Raw genomic sequence first — 20,720 nt, 5'->3', positions numbered from 1 at the left:
CTCCATGACAGACAAACTAAAAATCTAGCATGCATTGAAATAAATTTACTGCTAATGTAAGCATTAAAAGGCAAAATAATGCAGTACATTTCAGAGGTAATTTGGGAAATATTCAAATATTTGGCTTTAATTAGAAAGGCAGGAAAATATATCAGAACTAGATTCCATTTGGGCAGGGTTTGTTTATCCTTCTCATCTTGAATTTGAGCCTAAAATCCTCAGTTTTGACTAGTTTTAAATGTTTCTCCAAATTTGGACACAGCCTTTGGCCTATTTAGAGACAGATGTTGCTTAAGTTCAATGTTAGATAATCAAAGATGGATGGTGGCATCCATACATTGATAATTATGCAGCCATGTTTACGGTACATCGATGAAATAGAATACTGTGGGTCAATGAAAAAGAACCAGAAAGTGAACTATGTAGTGAGAGGAAGATGTCCAAACTATATAGTATAGTAAACAAAATTTAGGTACAGAACAACAATTAGTTTAACGTATTAATGGACAATGGGTTGTTTCCAGTTGTTTGCATTTACAACCATATTGCAATGAGTAAACTTATACAGACCTTATTTTGCATTAGTGTATGCATGTCATAGAATTAATTCCCATAAATCTTGGACAAGGTATGTGAAGTTGTAATTTTGATAAACATTGCTACATTTTGTCCTAAGGAGTTTACCAATTTATACTCCCAACAGAGATAAATAAAAGTGCTTGTTTGCTCAAAGTTTTATCAGCAGTGTATTGTCAAATTTTTACATTTCCACAGACCTGATAGTTGACAGTGGCATCTTGGTGTCCAGTACTTTGTTGTTCTTGTGCTTTTTGGTTCAATTTTTTAAAATTTGCAGATGATCTCAAACTTATGGGAAAAATTGCAAGTACAAACAACTCTTTTTTTCCCTGAACTATTTAAGAGTAAGTGGCCAACATGATATGCCTGTACCCCTGAATACTGTGGGATATATGTCTTAAAAATAAGAACATCCTTCTGCATAACAAAAATAAAATCATCAATATCAGGACATTGGCTTTGACAGTTACTACCATCTAATCCTCAGATTCCATTCATGTTTTGCCCATTATCCCTAATGTGTTCTTTATAACAAATGTATACAGTCAAGACTCGTGTTGTGCTGAGCTGCTGGGCCTCTAACCTCTTCCAATCTGAAATGAGTCTTTCTGCTTTCTTCACGTTTATTATCTTGATTCTTTTAAAGATTACAAGCCAGATATTTTTTAAATGTGCCCTAATTTGGGTTTTCTTGACAATTCATTTTGACTCAGTGCAGGTTATATATCTTCGGCAACAATAAGATGGGAGTAATGCTGTGTCTTCTCATTGCAACCTATCAGGTTGGTGCATTGATTTATCACATTACTGATGATGTTCACTCTGATAATTTTATTGAAATGGTGACTACCAGGATTTTCCACTGTAAATTTAGTCATTTCCTTTTGTAATTAGTAAGTGTTTTGTGGGTTGGATACTTTTGTAATAATGTAAATATATCTTCCACCTTAAAATTTCAGTTTATCCATTTGTGTCTTCCAGTTATATCACTATGGACTTGTGGGTTTCAGTTGTAGTCCGTGAATCATAATCTTGTTACATCATTTTTATTTTGATAGCCAAACTGTCCTAGATTTGGTTAGTGTGAGCTCCTTAAGCAGGCTCCTCTGTTCTTTTGTCTTATCTCTATCATTCTGTGAGCATTTTCTTGCTTTCTGATTCAACGCAATATTCCAGGCTTTATCTTGTACTTTCTCTGCTCCAGACTTGGAAACATCCATTTCTTTAAGGAAACTTTTAGTGGAAAAGGGTATTTAGAAGCCAAAATATGGGTGGTAGGTGTGCTCCTTGCTATTGGGATGTCTCTGTTCCTAGACCTTCTTAATAAACAAAAACATATTTATGTATTTATGTATTTATTTATATTAAAAATTGAGTTGATAGTATACCTTCAGTTCTTTATCCAACACTATGATTGATTTTAATTTTCTCCCTTTCCATATTTTTAAATCCTTTATTTGACAGTAAGAAACCTAGCTTATATTACCATTAAGTATTTACTTATTTAATCATTCCCCTATATGTAGCACATTGCACATCACTGTCCCTTTCCCACGAATACTTTCCTCACTCCACTTGGGCTTTGTGCAAGACCCCTCCATTTCCCTCCTTTCTCTCTCCATCTCCTGCAGAAGGTCTCTTTACTCCTCATAGGCTCCTATACCTTAGTCTCTTCATTTTAATTTGCATCCTTTTTGTTATGAGTGAAGTTGAGCAATTTTTAATGAAGAGTGCCAATATAAATCCTTTCTCCATTTCCCATACAAAATCTTCAGTAAAACCGCATTGCCCAGTCTTATTTTTGTGTGAGTGAATTACATAGTAGTTTTTGAGTCAGAGCTGAGTTTTATGTTTGGCTGCACAGAAAGAGTATATTATTTAAATAATTAAAAAAATTTACAATATTATTTCACAGCAAGTGCAGCTACTGCTGATACTCCTGTAAATGTTCTTATCTGAACTGAACTTCACCAAGGAGCTCACAGATAAATTCAACCAATAAATTCAACAAAGTCCTTATGACAGACTAGTTACTTAAATAGTTTTATTTGGATTAGATATGAGAAGTCAGTAACTAAGCTGTGGTGATGGTTAAAAGCATCAGATACACTTATAAGCATCAGATGACTGAAAACACAAATTGTCCATGATTGTGGGCCAAATAAAATAAAGTAATAAAATTATACCTATCAAAGATCAAGTTATAAAAGAATAGGAAAGGTAATAACAGCAAAATATTTGAACCACTTTATGGACAATGAGAAAGAAATGTCACTGTGGAAGAATGCGATTTGCCTCATCTATGTTTAGCCTAAATCTGGGATAGCATAATCTTAGTGCTCACTGGTAGTCACTTGGAAGTGCCTGCCTCGAATGCTGCGTTTAAAAAGATTCTGAATCCTAATCGGGTCTCAGCAGCATGGAATGCAGGTATCAGTTAGTGATGTCTGCCATGGTAAGGGGAGGAAGGAGTCATGGCTTTAATTTTGCTTGTGGCTACACTGGCCCTTCTGGTCAAACAGCTTAGTCTAGCACCTCCCTATTAGAAGAGCTTCATGTTTTAACACCTCGTTAAAAGGAAAGGTGGAGGAGCCTCTGGAGCTGGGGAAAAGGAAATCAGTACTTTGTGTGAGCAAATGGCCTGGGAAATGAAAGTAAAGCTTGGGTCTTCAAGAGCTGGGCCCTCTGTAGAACACCAGTGTCCTGGCCTCTTACAGACCAGGTAAGAGAGGACATGGGGAAGTGGAAAGGAATTCTGCAGAGTGAGACTAAATCACATCAGAAATCACAGCAGTTGATGAAATAAAAATAATTTTGTGGTGTTTTTTCCAACCCAGGAGCATAATAATGATTAAGTTAAATATAATTCTTAAGTATAAAACTGAAAATTAGGATAGAATGTTGTAATATATCAAATCTTTTCTGAATCCTGACTTTTCTATCTGTGAAACCCTGGACCCCAGTTCCTTATCAGTAAAATGGAGATAAACTTTATTTCATGGAAGGTGTTTGGTACATGAAAATGTTAACACCCTTTGTGGGTGATCAGGGAATGTGAAACCCATTTAATGATTATGCTGAAATTGTACACTTAACAGCTATTCAAAAATAATGGAATGTTCTCCAAGATGTATTGTTGCTTGAAAAAAAGGCAAGGTGCAGGACAGTGTGTGCTGTATGTTTGCATTTTTAAAAGGATATTAAAATGCATATATGCTTGTGTCAGTATATACATTTTCTGGGAGTGATAATCAAACTTAATACCTAGGAGAAAATGGGGGCTTCTGGGTGGGAACATAGCTTAATTTTCACTGTCTACCTTTTTGTAGTGCTTACGTTTTTAAATAATGCATTGGTATTTTTTAACTGAACAAGTTCAAAGTTAGACATTTTCCTAATATATTGTTTCATCTACTGACATAGAAAATTTTCAATGGTAGATTATGAAAGTGAGCTATTGCTAATAGAAGAATCCTTAGCAATTGCAATATGTGTGCCTGAAGACAGAAATCTGTAAAATTACCTAGAGATGATTATGATACATATATAATAATACATGGTATCATTGTGCTGAAATATTTGTTGGATCTCATTTTAATTCTACTCTTTTATCCAGTAATTTGGGTTAGAAATGTATTCTAATTAATGAGAATGAATCATAATAGCAGCTTATTTATCATTTAAAATATGACATGTTTTGGACAATAACCTTAGACTTTAAAAATGGCGTGAGTGGTCAACAGCTTTAAAATGAAAGATAACATGTATGTTTCTTATCTATTATATGATATATGTTTGTTTTAGAATATATGGAAATTATAGAAATAACAAACAAACATGGCCAACCATAAAAGTTCCATCTTGTACACTTACTCCTGTTATGTGTATTTGGTTTTAGTCTTTTTTCCTTTTAGTTTTTATAAATTGCATAGAAAGATGGTGACTGGAACATCTTGTCTTTAATCTTACTCCCAGTTCAGTCTGTGTGCTTCTTCTGAACTGCTTTTGGGGAGCTGCGCGTAGGTAAGGAGTGATGTCCTGTGTCTGGCAGGCCAAGGAGAACCAGAAAATACTGGATTCAGGGGAGCCTTTGGACCCCCGAGGGTCCTGAACATGAACATGAGTAAAACCCATTCTCCGTGGCTTCTACAAAGTCGAGAAGGAGCTGACTGGGTTGGCTGAGCCTTCCCTACCTCAAGGCTGGAGGGTTTGTGAGGGACAGGTCACAGAGAGGCCTCCTTCAGCGGCCGCAGTCAGGCAGTGGCGGCCTGCCTGCTCGGTCTAGAAGAGAGCTTGGCCTTCCGTCCTCCAGGACACTGCTGTGAAGGGTTCTCTAACAGCTACAGAGGTGCTCTAACAACGGGAAGGCTGCCTGGAAGCTGGAGACGGGGATGATCAGGCAGAGTGACCAGGGCAATAGAGCTTTTGCGAAGAGACCGAGGAAATCCTGAACTCAAAAATAGGAAGAGCACCCAGGAAATAAAAATGTAGCACAAAAGAGGCTTTCTGTAGATTAAAAAAATGTCAAATTATTAGAGGAGTTTGGAAAGAGGATGCTCACTGTTGAAATCTGAAGTAGTCAGCTAGAAATCAGCACCTAGACATTTCTTGAAATGTACAGTGAAAATATAGAGATGGATGGGACTCTGAGGGAAGCAGATACTTAGGAAATATGTTCAGGAGGCCTAACCTGTCATTAAAGGTAATTTCAGAAGAAGAAAAAGGCAGTCAGTTAATAAATATGGAAGTCAGTTTCCATAAAATGAAGAGATGATTTTGCAGATTGTAACTCCCTAAGTTCTAGGCTGGAGAGATGGAGAAAAATACTTACTTTGTCATGATAAAAATCCATGTACTCTGATTATTTATGGAAAATGGTACAATACTTCAGGCAGAAAGAACAAGTCCTACAAGGGGAAGAATCTCCGATTGCTTTTAGAGCTCTCCATCAATACACTGGAAGCCGGAAGACAAGTGGTGCAGCATCTCTTGGCATTAGGAGACTTTTTAGGTGCCTTAGAAATATTATGTTAATTCATTTATTTTTCACAACAACTCTGGGGTAAGTATGATTTTTATCTCTATTTTACCAGTGAGGAAACTGGGACACAGGTTATACCATATGGCCAAGGTCTCACAGCTTAGAGTTTCAGACCCAGGTCTCAACAGAAGTGGTCTGGCTGCAGAGGCAGCAGACTCCATCATCACAACAGTCGGGTCTCCAATGGGATACCACGTGTGAGGAGGACACATGGGAAAAAGAGTTGCAGCAAACGAGATGAACCAGAAGAAGTACAAGAAGACTGGGACAAGCAGGTTGAGGGCAGTGTTGTTCATAAAATATGTATGGACAAATACCTAATTGGCCAACAATAGGAGAATGGACAAAATAAATAGTAAGTGGTGGAAAATATGAATGACTATGTGGTTATATGTGTGGACCTTTGGCTAAATCCCAGCATGTTGAATGAAAAAGCAAAATGGAGAAGAATATGTACAATAGGGTGCATATATATAAAGTTTTAAAGCATACCAAACAATATTGTACATTGTTTATAGATGCTTACTATGTAGTAAAGATACAGCAACATGCAAGAATCACAGTGATAAACATCAAAGTGATAGGATGGGATTAGCATGTGTGTGGAGGTGCGCAGGAAATTTTACTTTGCGTTATGTTTCAAGCTCATGGTGGGGGTGAAGCTTAGATATTTCTATCATTACTTTCTGTATGTTTTGAAAGGCCTGAAATCGTTTATATTAAAAATGGGGGGGGGGGGGATCACAATACCTATTTTAAAAAAACATGGCAGTGGGCATATTCTAAAATGATGCTTAACATTATAGTGGATTTGATCGAACATTGGATTTTTATTCATCTTAAAAAGTTAAACCATTTGTTGACTTACTTGCAGTGGAAAAGAATGCCCTATATAAAGAAATAGGTTTTTAAAAGGTAATTCAAAAGTTCCCCCCCCCCCCCCAAATTAAAGCATTATTTTACTGCAAAGAAAAACACTGAAATAGAGTTAGGTTAAAATCACTTGAAGATAAAACATGTGCTCTTATTTTCCATAACGCCTGATAAGTACTTGTAGTCTAAGTAATGCTTTCTTTCTCCAGAGTTACACAAATACAAATAACTAATCAGCGTGTAAGTGGTATCATTTTCATAGACTGTGGTTGAATAGGTCACTGTGAAAGTAAAAACACAAGTGAGACTAGCATTCCGCAAACAAGATCAGTGTGCTGTACCCCCTTGGCGTCAGGTCTGATAGAGGAAGGTTTCAGTGACAGGCCCCACCAGTGGAGGATGTTGAAATACTCTTCTTTCTCACTGCCACCTTATAGCTTTGTTTATAGTGCATTTTTTTGAAGATTTATGGAGCATTTTGATGAGTTAGACATTTAAGACTGTCATACAAATCACTAAAAAAAAATAAAACAACTTTGTGGGTGGAGGGATTAGGCTTACTTGTAAGGTCTTTTTTTACTTTTTCTATCTACAATGCCTCTCCTCTTCCTCTCTCTGCAGCCTACTTTAGGTCCCTACAACTTTCTCTGTTACTGCAGGTCATTTTGGAAGTCCATTTGGAGAGCTCCACTCCCCAGTTCTAGTGAGCCCTCTATTTAAAGATGTACAGTGGTAATTGGTTACCAACCAGGTGAAATTATACTCAGATTTGTTTTGAAGACATTCTGACTTTCTTATTAATGTCAGTTTGGTTTCTCCATTTTTCAGGCCAGTTACTCACAGATGCTGGCTTGTGACAGTTTTGGCTGACTCACAGTAAAATTCATAAATATGGATAATGTGTTTAGAGTTGTAGAAAGCTAAAATTATTCCAATTAAAAAATTTGAGATTAATTTTCCTTTTTGTGAGAAAATTTTCTTTCTTCGTAATATGGTGGTGATAAGTGATGGTAGAGCTTTTCAAAAGACCTTCCTTGGGAAAAATTTAAGTTGGTAATTTTGAAGGTTGGCTTCTTCCCACCTCTGACCCCTCCCACTTGTTCCCTCCACAGAAAAACATGTACACGTACAGGAACACACACATTTCTCTTTTAAAAATTTTGCAGGTCAAGAAAACTCAATTGTTTTCTACAATTCATACTTCACAGTCTCAGTCACACCTCTGTCTTTTCTCATAGTCAGAGTTCTGTTGACTGTAATGTCCTCCTGCTACTTCAATACAGGTTTAACATGTCCTGTAATGCCCAGATCAAATCTCTTCTCATTCAGTTAGTCGTCTTCATGGAACACCTTGTACTGCCTCCACCCATCTTTGCATTTATGAGAATATTTATCAAAATCTCTGGCATTGGTTGCCAAAAGAATCTTGTTTTTCAAATATGTCTTTTCTCTCCAGCTAGTTTTAATACCTGTAAAAGAAACTTGCATTTCCTTTAATACAAATATTTGGTAAGGACATACAAATTCATATAAAATGTTTTATGTTACACTAATCATGATCTGTGTTATGTATGGGTGTAGTGATGGAATAGTTACGAACTATAATGACTCTTCATCATGTATTTCTGGTTTTCTGCTTCTGGGTCTCCTGATGTTAGGTGTATCCATGTGGCTGTTTTGGCAATTGAATGTGAGTGAAAGTGATGTGAGACTTCCAGATGGAAGCTTTTGAGCAAGTTGTGGGTTTACTACCTCTCTTTCCTTGTGCTATAGAGATCAGGAATATTCCCATTGTTGATGATCCCTAGCTTGGGTCCTGGCATGACTGTGACATGAAAGAGAGCTGCGATGGACTTACCATGAGAGCAAAGAATAAACCTTTATGTCTGAATCCACTTAGATTTTGGAGATTGTAGATTGTAACATCAAAACCTAACCTAATTTTCTTTATTGAAAATTTCTAATTCATTTAAAATTTCAAATATATATAAAATCAGTATGTTCTATTTCTTATATTTAAAAATATTTATATTTAAAAATAAAGAATGGTCTGTTGAAACCTGAATCGTTTCAATGAGATCAACAATGAAGACTCAAAATCTCATGCTGTCATCCAGAAACATATTTTAAAGTACACAATGAAATTGGTATATTGAGAAATAAAACACACATGAAGGTTAAACTCTTTTGAGAAGCAGCAATTCTGCAATCCTCAAGAGTGGAATTTCCATATCTCAACCTCTAAAGTATTTCCACTCCCTAGTGGAACCTTAATGATTTTGAGAAAGCTGGTCTGAATTAGTTTCTACTATGTTACTTTGGATTTAAAATAACTAAAATTTGACAGTTGGAAGTAACTTTATTTAACATTTTTCTTCATTCATGGCCTAACATTGAATGAGCAAATTCTTCACTGAGCTTATATGGTTAAGGTCTGGCAGTGAAAGTTTCATTTCAACTGGGTAGATTGAAATATAAACCACAAAGCAAGTCTGATTGGATTGAATAAAGGAGTCTTTAGGAGATAAATTCCCAAGACTCTTCAAGATGGTTATGCATATAAGCATAGTTGGTAAGCAATTGATTAAACCTCCAGCTCTAAATTAAGTTTTTGAATACTTTCACCTGGCACAAAGATTTTTGGGGGCTTGGCGCCATCTGCTGGTCATACATCAAAATTTCAGATTCTTGTGACCTTTTTTTCAAGAAATACTTTTCAAGCTATACTGTGAATTACTTTACATAGTCTAATAAATAACATTAAGTAAATAAGTAAAAGCATTTTAAATGTTAATTTTAGGGACCCTGCACATAAAGACATTTCTGTATAATATAAGTTACTAATAGGTTATATGACAATTTCTGACTTGAGTTTTATAATTGTATTTGATTTATTTTTGAGAGTCTTTTGCAATTAAAATTGTCACCTTTTTCTTAATATAGTAGATTCTTTTCCAAAAAAATGTTAGATTTGTCTGCGTTCAATAAAATTAAAGTTTTTTTCACATTTCTATACAAGATTGAGCTAAGGGTGTGTGTGTGTTCAATATCAGAAATTATTTTTAAAATGCAAGAAGAAGGGAAAGCACGCTAGAAGTAACTTTTTTTCTGTCTGCATTGTACACAGTATTGCGCTGGCTGCTTTCAGCAGGTGGTCTCGTTTACTCCCTACTATCACCCTTCATATTAGGCAGTGCTGTCTCAGTTTCACAGCTCAAAAAATAAATCTAAGAGGTAAAGACATAAATGCTAATATTTTGTAGGAAAGCCCAAGTTTATTATAATAAAGTGATTACAATTGCTCATGTATTAAGCTATACCAAAAAAACCAAATTAAGAGATTTTTTTCAGTCTTTTTTTCTTTTATAGTGACTGATTTTATCATTGTTGATTAGGTTAGGTAGATATTTGCTTTGATACCATTTTTAGGATAATGAAAGGTACAGGGTCTTGATGTTCTTTCCTAGTACACTTTTGTTCATTGTTCCGTCAGTAATCAAAGGCTGTCAATGGGTTTTGACAGAAAGAAAGAAAGAAAAAAAGAAAGGGAGGGAGAGGCGGAGAGGGACAGAGGAAGAATGGAAGGAAGAGGAGATACTCTGCTGGTTGGCACATAAACAGCTTTGGTAAAGATACAGTAAGGAGATTTACCTGTGGCATTGGGGTACTATGGAAGTGGGGTAGTGGAAAGTTGACATTTATCAGAATTTGCTAAATGCCATGCATTGTTAAGCACTTTATATCTGTAATTTCATTAGTCCTGAAACCAACCAAGTAAGCTGTTTATTACTGTTTCCATTTTTACAGATGAGAAAATTTTGCTCAGCATGGTTAAGTAATTTACCTAAGGTCACACGGCTCACAAATGGCACAGTCAAGATTTAAATCTGCATCTCTCTGACTTATAAGACATATTTGATGGGTTCACTCATTTAGCAAATATCAACTGAAGTATGTATCAATCACTCTTCTCAGAAGATCTTATTTCTTCTCATAACTGACAATATGAGACATAGGATAAATACCCTCCCAAAGTACTTCTTCGGTCAAAATCTCTCCTGTGAACTCTAATCAAATTGCTTTTTTGACATTCCCACTTCAACCTAATATGCACAAATCAAATTCTAGATTTTAGCCCCAAATTTGTTTTTTCCTGAGTCTTTATTTTCTCTGCAAATTTCATGTCTATCTGTATAATTAATAAAATCAGAAAATTGGAAGTCATTCTCAACTTCTTTCTTTTTTTAAACTCTCCGATCCTAGCCTCATGTTCTATAGACTTTATAAGATCTGTTCCTCACCTCCATCTCTACCTTCATTTCGGTCTTGCTTTCTATCTGCTGGTCCTGCAGGCATTCTGGCAGTTTTGAGAACTGATCAAGCTCTCTCACAAAAGCATTTTGCACTTGCTATCAACTTCCTGCCTCATTTTTGTCAGGTCTTAGTTTAAATGAAACCTCCTTAGAGAAATTTGGTCTTGACAGACCATAATCTTGAAAAAATTTCAAAGTAGGCCCCTTGTTACTTGTTTTTTCGTAGCACTCATTTTCTCTGTAGTACTTGGAACAGTCTAGAATTATTTGACTTCTTGGTTTACTTGTTAAATGTGTTCCCACATAGACTATAAGTTCTATGAGTCATCAAATTTGTCTATCCAGTTCTTTGCTGCAAACTTATGACCTTACACTGTCTTGGTAACTAGATGGTATTTGATAAACATTGGATGAGTCAACAAATAAATAATTTTTGGCAGAACTTGTACATTCAGAATGCTTGCTCTAAGGCCTATGATTACATCCATTTCACAAACAAGAACATTTTTGTGTTTACAAGGATTTTTGGCTTCTGCCTCTTCTGTTTTTCTTTCGCAGCACTCTATGGATTAGACTCCTAAATCTAACCCTAAAGAACATTTCTTTTAATTTTAGTTTGCTATTACTGTGAATATTCAGATACAGTGCAGGTAACTTAAACACCTTTTTTCCCCAAAGCCACACTCATATTTTCTGCCCAAACTTGTTTTAGAATTAGATAAATTTTAAACTCCTCATTACTCCATGCCACGCTTATGCTTTAAGAATCAGCTCAAATATTTTCTGTGGGAAGCTTTACTCTCTCTTCTGAGATCCCATATCACATTGTGTACACATTCAATTGAGCACTTTTAATGTTGAATTGTGATCTGTGCCCTAAATATTGACCTTTAAAAGACAAGTTCTGACCATCTCCAGCATCTAGCAAGGTGCTCTTTGCATAGTTATAGTTGGTGTTCAATGACTATTTTCAAAATCAGTGATGATCGGAACCATCAGATGGGTCCCCCAAGGTAACATGCCTTTCTAGGGTAGGTTTGCAATTAGGTTCTCTGCCTCTTTTGCATTCTGTAGTATTGGCATAAAGGGTACTTTGAGGAGGAGAATTTATACCCTTCTGTGATCTACAGTATTTCCTCCCTCCATCCTAGAAATCAATCCCAAATAAATTTAAAGTCTAAAGAAAAGTAATGTACTTGTAATGAAAACATAGCCCAAGATTGGCCCTACCTCCCAACCAATTCACCTGAGTTCCTTATGTAAAATGACATTCTGTACTTGCTTATTTAGATTGCATTATGTAAACTTCATGGTCAACTTAAATATGCAGATTAGCACAATGCACTTAAACTGAAGAGAAACTCTGTGATACAGAAATGCATGATTTTTTCAAGTCTTTAGATATATCATTATTTTGACTTACAGAATAGGTTAATGAATGAACTGTATCAGCTTTTAAACAAGTCAGAGAGATTTGCGTCACTTGGATTTTCATGTATATGTTCACTTCACTAAATAACTCATTAGTAACCCCAGCATGGATCAGTAAACTAAAATGGGAATAAACTATCTTCAAAACACTAGGGAAGTTTTTTATGTTAGATTGGTTATTAAATATTATCATATGCTAATCTTGCAAACTGAATGTTATCTCCTATGGGATTTTATAAATGTTTGGTTTGGTTAATATCTTCAGAGTCTAAAACAGGGGTTGGAAAACTATGACTAGTAGGCCAAATATAATCTACCGCCTGTTTTGTTAATGACTGCAAATGAAGAATAGGTTTTGCATTTTTAAGTGGTTGAAAAAAATCAAAAGAAGAATAACATTTGATAACATATGACAATTATATGAAATTGAAATTTCAGTGTCCATGAAGTTTTACTGAGACACAGCCATGCTCATTTGTCTATGCATCGTCTATGGTTTCTTTGGTGCTAAAATTGTACAGTTGAGCACCTGTGATGGAGTTTGCAGTGACCTGCAAAGTTTAAAATATTTACTCTCCGGACCTTTACAGAAAATGTTTGCCTACCTCTAAATAGTCTCCAGTAGCAGAGACTGTCCATATTCCATCAGGTCCCGCCCTGTAGTGCAAAGGCCTTGCCACTGTCTGAGGGCTTTTCCTGTGTCTGAGCACTCATGCCTGTATTCACAGGAGGTAAGAAGCATGCACAATTCAACACTGGGAAGCAGCCCTCCACCAGTGACAGTCAGTGGGGAAACACCACAGCTCCCTCATCCCTGGACTAGGCATGTTTGACATTGACTATCACAGTCTCCCCTGGGTACCCAGTCTGATTGCCACCATGTTAATTGCCTTGGTAAAACACCCTTTATGAGTTCACCACCTCACCACAGTGTTTCCTGGGATCTCCTTCCAAATCAGCTACCTGTACTACAATTCTTTTCTTCTTTTGGAGAAATCCGAACTAAAACAAAAGTGAATTGTTCTTGTATATATATTATTTAGGGTGTCACTTTGATGTAAAAGCTACCCAGGTATGATGAAAAATTTATAATAAAATATTTGGGCCATTTTTTTCTTACTACTAAAGGAAAGACAGGTTTTATTAACTAATAGTTTTATTCTGTATGACATTTATTGGCCAAATTTATCCTGAAAGATTCAGTTTGATAATTTTCTTGTATTTTTGAACATAAATGCCTATTCCAGGATAGTGATTCTTGAAGTATTGAATTAATCTTTCATATTATAAAATCTTCCTTTCCTCTTTTGTAAAAGTTATATTTTCTTCCTTTATATTAGTAAAATTTTCCTGCTATCTCTTCAGAGAACTGCTCACATTTTATTTTGCATCTATTATAGATAGAAGCAAACTCATCTATTATAGATAGAAGTATAAAAGGTACCAAAATAATTTTTACCATATGATAATTAGCTAGCTGTAGGTTCAGAATGTTTAAGAAATATTTCATAACTCTGTGGAAAATGTTGATATTTTTTCTTTGTATACTTCTCACAATTTTTCCCCTAGTAGTTAGTTAAAATCAGTAAATAGCGTCAGACCTAAACCTCTGCCTTTTATCCTTTATTCAAGGTTCTGTAGGTGTCTATACCTTGAATAAAACTTTAATGTTACTATTTAAGTTGGGTCACATTTTTCTAAATTTGCTTAATGACTATAATACTTGATTGCTCCTTAAGTGTCACAAGAAATAGGACAGATCTTTAAGAGATTTTTTTAAAAAAACCTGGAGGAATAAAATGTTTGATTTATTTTGGCCACATGAATGTTCCATTGTTTCAACAAATAAGGCTTCCTCAACTTAACCTTGAGGTTTCCCAGTTTTTACTGTGTGTGTTTGTATAGGAATGTTTTGTTTAAAGATAATCCTAAAATATTGCTTAAGAATTTTGGAGACATATGGTTATATGAAAAAGATTGTATTACTGTGTTTAAAATACTACCATTTGTGTGAAAAAGAATACTCACATATATTTATTTATATCTGCCTAGGAGACATTTAGGATGATACACAGGAACTAGTAGCAGTGCTTTGAAAAGGAAAGCAGGACACTTGAATCAGGTGGAGGGAGATGTACTTTCACTGTACACTCTTTTACACTTTTGTATTTTTTTGACCATTTATATAACTAACTTCAATGGAAGTTAAGAAAAAGTAAAAGAAAGGAGGAGAAAGGAAAGAGACTACTGGCGTTAGAGGGATCCAGGTTTGATAACTGGTAAGCCACTTGCTAACCATCTGATAATATTCACATCACTTCATCTCTGCTCACATCCATAAAGTACAGAAAATACAATTATCATACATGTGTTAAAGCACTAAGCATCCTTCCTGGCAGATATTAAGTCCCCAGTAAATGGTCATGTGACCATACACAATTACTCATGTTTAAAGTAATTTTCTGCCCTGACTTGTACAGAGGGTAGGTTCCTTCTTCATGCACTCACTCCACACACGTTTTTGAGCATTCTGTAATGGACAGGCACAGCAGTCGGCCTAAGCGGTATTTCTGTTGTATCCCTTCTGACGTACTCTGTTGGTCAAAGCAGTCACAAGATTCAAACGGAGGGCGGTAGGTTCCACTTATCAGTGGGAGTAGTAGCAAAGAATCTGCAGTTATCTTCAGTCTACCACAGTCGGTCTTGTGGTTGCAGATTATTTACATCTTTCTCATGCACAAAATACAGGAACCCCCTTCCAAAGTCCTACAGAATGTCGTTCTACTACAGCATCAGCACAAAGTCCAAGAGCTTTTCATCTAAATCAAATCCAGATTAGCTGAGGCTTCTCACGTGCGGCTGCTTGGGTACAGCTCTTTGAATTCAGGTCCCATTACTGTAAAGACCTGTGCGCTACAGAGACCGGTTATCTGTTTCTCTTCCCCACTGTCAGCCCTCCCCACACCTCCCACATACCCTGGTGCCACAGAGATAGGATGACATTCCCATTACAAAAGAGGAGAACAGAAGGCTTACAGCATTGAGTGATTATGGCAGGTAGAAAAAGGCCCCCCAAAGATGTTAAGGGGAAGTTGGGCTTCCTATGGCCAGGATCATCACAGAACTTGAACCAGCTGATGATGAAACTGGCCTGTTGCTAGGCTACGGCTTCCACACCTTTAGGCAATAAGCTATTATTGCGCTATACAGAGAGCTTGGCCCGGTGCTTTGGGCAGAGACAGAGACGCTAGTGCTGGACTTGCCGCCAGAGAACAAGTCTTGTAATAAACGCTGTCACCCCCAAAGAACATTTTGCTGTTAATTTCTTTGGTCACATTGAATCCATAGCGAACTTGCCCGGGGCTGAAACCCGTTGGCAAGACAGATATCCACGTCCAATTCCCAGAGCCTGTGAGTATGGTCCCTTACATGGTGAACCAGACTTATCAGATGTGATTAAGGTTAAGGACTTGAGATGGGAAGGGATTGTCCAGGTGGGCCCAATCTACTTACCTGAGTTCTTAAAAGCAGAAGAGGAAGACAGAAGAATGAGTGAGAGGCTGTTGCTGGCTTTGTAGATGGAGAAAGAGGCCAGGAGCCAAGGAATGTGATGATCTCTAGAAGCTGGAAATGTCCCTCCATTTACAGCCTGCAAGAAAACAGGATCCTGGTTCCTATAACCTCAAGGTACTGAATTCTGTCAACAACCAGAATGAGCAGAAACAGATTCTCTCTTAGAACCTTCAGAAAGTCCTAAAAAAATCCTTGATTTTATTTTAGTAAAGCTCTTACCAGGTTTCTGATCTAGAGAACTGTACAACAAAATTCTCATTGTTTTAATTCACTAAGCTTGCAGTAATTTTTTATAACAGTAATAATAGGAAATGAGTACCCTGACAATTCTAAAATCTATCTGGGCACAGGTTGCCATTTCCTTGATGAGGCCCCTGTCTGTAAGTCTTTGTGTTCTTGGCTCCATCTGTGGGGATCTTTGGTTCCGCCCTGTGTGTCATCTTTTCTTTCCATGGCCCATGTGGTAGTTGAGCAGACAACCTGCTTCATACTCACTAGAATATTGGGAGCCCTATGGGCTCTTCCTCCTTGTCCTCTTTAGCCTAAGCTAAATGGTGCTTCTGTTTGTGTAAGTTTTTTTGAGCATTTTATAGGCTTCCTATAAATCTTGTTGGAGTTTAAACCCTTATATAAAAGCCACATACATGAATCTCTTCAAGATAGGTTCCTCCTGGCTTGGCTGACAGTCAAGGTGCTGTGAAACAAAGTCCTTATTAGGCAGTTGTCCAGTGGAGAGGGTCAGTTTTTCTGGGAAAAAAAAAGTCTCATAACCACATCCTTCAAATAATCTTTACCTAGAATCTTCTTACTTGAAGAACTCTTGCCATCTGGAGAGACTGGGAATGACTTTGGTACTTTGTATAGCTCTTCCCTCTGAATTAAGTCATAGTAAATATACTTAAGTGTGTTCTTACCTGTTTTTGCCTTTCAGTTGATTACAAATACATTGAAAGCAATTGTTCTCAACTTTGAAATCATCAGAATCACCTAAGGCCTTTAAAAATATGAATGCCTGGGACTTATATGCAGAAATTTCTAATTGTGTAGGGTGTAGTCTGGATGGTAAGGGTTTTCAGAGGTCCCTAGGTGATTCCAATATGCATTCAAGATTGAGAACAGCTGCCTTTTAATAACGTTTACCATTGTTTCTAATCAGAGCCCATTTTTAAAAATTAAAGTATCTTTGATACACAGTTTTGCATTGGTTTCAAATATACAACACAGTGGTTCAACAGTTACCTATATTATTAAATTCTCACCCTCTCTAGTGCAGTCATTATCTATCAATGTAGTAAGATGTTACAGAACCATTACCTGTATTATCTGTGTCAAAGCTCAATTTAAAGCACATTTATTTTGTCTTGAACCCCTAAACTTTTTTTTCCTATCGGAAGTTCCTAAAGGACCAAAAAGGTGATAAATAAGTATTTTTAGGTTTCTATGTTTTAGTAAATTATTAAATTCAGAGTAGAAAGCCCATAAGTTTTGTCATTTTATAAATCCTGTGACACAAATGAGAAATTTCAGAACCATCTTAAGAAGAATGTGAAAAGATGCGTTCTGTTAAGTCTATGGAGATATTGCTTTTATTTAATGGTCTTAAAATTTAGATTCTATATTAGGCACTTTGGGAACTATTATCAATTCTTTAGTGAACTGTTTATGGTAGAACATTACATTTCATAAGAATAAATAATGTGAAAGGTAGCACTTCTCCCTACTGCCTGCAAATCAATGCACCCAGTTGCCTATATGGCTACGTGTAACATTAAATGCAGGCTATTCTGGTTCATCACATGAACCCTTTGTGAACAATGTCTTTTTAAAACTGATTTTGGTTTGTATTAGAAGGAATGCTTTTCTTGTTCAGCAGCTGGGTATGAATTTAATTATTGAAAATAAATATAATCTAATGTGTCATTGAGTTTTTTGAATAACAGGATAATTTGGTCAGCACTGCTATCTAAAAAGGCCTGGAAAAAAGCCAAATCACAAGAAGCAACTGCTCTGGCAAGAAGGAAATTATCAGCAAATTCATGTGATGTACTCCATTTAACATGCAATTACAAGTGGGTGTAGATTTGCCTGATAGTCTAAATGCTTCTGTATCTTGGACTTGGTTACAGGAAATTGTTATAAAAAGAAAAAGGCTGCTGATGCGTGTTGTGTGTTTAACATGTGGTTTCACCACCCAAGCTACTGTCCCCTCGTAGGAACTGTTTCCTGCAGTTACAGCTGGATTAGAAGGTGCAAGACCAGGAGCACATTGCAGTGTGAATGTGTTCTTGGCATTGAACATGTGTAGGCAGTAGAGAGAGACAAGGTTTGAAATATATGCAAACTAGTCATACATGACCAGAAACTAGTCATAAATGAAAAAAACTTAATGACAGTCTTTGTCAAATTAAAAAAGAAACCCTAAAAATTGACTCATTACTTATCAGGTGTTATGAAATTAAAAGAAACTTTTAGAATCTACCAGTAATTAAAAGCAATCTGCCCGCCTGCTGGAAGATTGAATTATTTTTCTGTTCTCTCTAGAAAATGTGACCTAACTGTTGTCACTTGAAGAGGTAGTTGAAGTGTACGCAGATTAAAAATGTAGGAACACAGTATTTGAAAGCCTGTCATATATGTCAGCTTTTAAAAGAGGAATTCTTTATTTCTCTTCTCATTGTAAATAAAAACCCATTTTTGTGCCTTATTTTTGTTGATTATCTGTAACTCTGAGTTCCACACAAACGTGCATTGCCCCTGCTGCTGTCATGGAACAGGTCACCTTACTGCACAGGCTTTCCTTTATCTCCTTCCAGATCATAACTTCATGTTCCATCTTACTCCTTATGCCTGTCTTTAAATCTGTGATCCTACTGAGGACTGGATCACCTCAGAGCAAAATGTCTGGGTCTTTTCTACTCACTGCATGGGTTTGCATCCCCATTCACTACCAGGCTCTGGGACTCACTGCTAATTTACCGCCGCAGCCACACACTTTAATGAGTGGATCTGGAGAGAGCAGGCCTTAAACTTATGTGGTTATTAGTGTAGGAATTTGGGGGCAATGTTTAATATTACAAAAAGGGAAAGGCATCATGGAAGCTTTTAGCACCTCTTGATTCACAGCCTTTTTCTTTTCCTGTGCTTGTCACTCTTTAGGAGCTTATTTGTTGAGCTGAGACTGACTGTTTACAGAATATTGAAATGGAAATATTCAAAAACTGAGGAGGGGTTGGTTAGAGGGAGGTTGGGAGAGAGGCTGAAGGAGAGAGATTGAGAGCTTGGGGGGGAAAAGGAGGATGGAGAGAGGGAAAGGAAAGGAGATTTTTGACTTGTGGAGTTGAGGTTGGGCAAAATAAGCATTAGCTCTGTTGCTGGTAATGGGGCCACCTGCAAATTCCTTACGTGTAGGACATGATAATAAGGCTTTCCTGTTGATCCCACTGGTTAACCTACCTAGATGTGAGGTACCTCACTGGAATGTAAAAGGTCATTCCTAATAACTAATTAAGAAAGCAAGCTGGTAGCGTGAATGGCGCCAGTTCCATGAATGATCAAATCAGTTTAGATTGTGACTTATAAAACTTTTGAAAATTGTTGTAGCCATTCACTGGTGGGTAAAGGAAAGCAGAAACCTCAAATAAAAATCTCCCGGGTGTTATAAAACGTTTCTAATACTGAAGGAGGATGGAAAAGTAAATGAAAGCTGTATTGATCTTTTAGAATTCAAGGAGAAAAAGGTTATGTTAATTCAGAGATTTAATTGTATTATCTGGCTCTAGGCAACTTTTATTTTTATTTTTATTTTTTTGTGAGAGGGCATCTCTCATATTTATTGATCAAATGGTTGTTAACAATAAAATTCTGTATAGGGGAGTCAATGCTCAATGCACAATCATTAATCCATCTCAAGCCTAATTCTCGTCAGTCTCTCATCTTCTGAAGCATAGTGAACAAGTTCTTACACGGTGAACAAATTCTCACATAGTGAATAAGTTCTTACATGGTGAACAGTACAAGGGCAGTCATCACAGAAACTTTCAGTTTTGATCACACATTATGAACTATAAACAATCAGGTCAAATATGAATATTCGTTTGATTTTTGTACTTGATTTATATGTTGATCCCACATATGGGATCATAATATATGTTTGTCTATGATATGATGGATATGAGGCACGAATTCTATTTAAGGGTTGTAATTAGGAAGGAAGAAGAAAAGCTATAGAGGTAGCAGATGGAAGAAAACATGGGAGGATTGATTATTTCTTTGACATATCTTCTTGTAGAGTAACTTAAGCATGTATAGATTTTAAACTACTAACTAAATTGCGTACACACATTAACATAATAGGAATACGGTTACATAACCAAAGCAGATCTATAATTACCAGCCATCTCCAGTGAAGCCAAGAAAACCAGTTAGGCACCCTAGGCATTTGTGAAAATTTGTCTATGATATGATGGATATAGTCCAACTGTACTTGGACAGTCTGAGAGAAATCAGACAGATTAAAACAACCCATTCCTGGGAACTGTTCACATCCCATATGTTCTTTTAACAGTAGATAGTCTGTAGTCGTAAGATTTTGGAGTGCTACAACTTGCACTTCTCCTAATTCTTGGTTGAGTTCCAACATTATAGATCCAGTCAAATTTGTTGTTTTACTGTATGCACAAGCCAGCTTAGATATCTCCTTCTTCACTGCAATGGCAAGTCCAGGAAACGGTGGGATGGATGCAGCTACAACTGCAGCATCGCCTGGATCTTTGTGGAGGTTTTTTGATGATCATCTTCTGGTATGAGTCTTCCAGAGAGTGCTGAGTTCTTCATATCGTATCTTAGTTCATTTTCTGGGTAGCCAAGTTAGGCTTTGATCTTCTGTATAAACACAAACAGACCCTTTGCCC

The 20,720-nt window shown here is 36.5% G+C and overlaps 1 long non-coding RNA gene across 1 annotated transcript in view; it reads left to right on the top strand.

The window, feature by feature from the left end:
* The first annotated feature begins 1,798 nt into the window (after positions 1-1,798).
* Positions 1,799-20,720, top strand: part of LOC140848414 (uncharacterized) — a 350,146-nt gene continuing 331,224 nt past the window's right edge. The window contains exon 1 of the long non-coding RNA XR_012129248.1: positions 1,799-3,301. This is a non-coding gene — a long non-coding RNA (uncharacterized lncRNA). The remainder of the gene's footprint in view (positions 3,302-20,720) is intronic.

This window comes from Manis javanica, chromosome 1 (assembly GCF_040802235.1).
Source record: "Manis javanica isolate MJ-LG chromosome 1, MJ_LKY, whole genome shotgun sequence".
In the NCBI taxonomy this organism is placed as follows: domain Eukaryota; kingdom Metazoa; phylum Chordata; class Mammalia; order Pholidota; family Manidae; genus Manis; species Manis javanica.
Note: the sequence above shows the minus strand (reverse complement) of the source record. Positions and strands in the feature narration are given on the sequence as shown.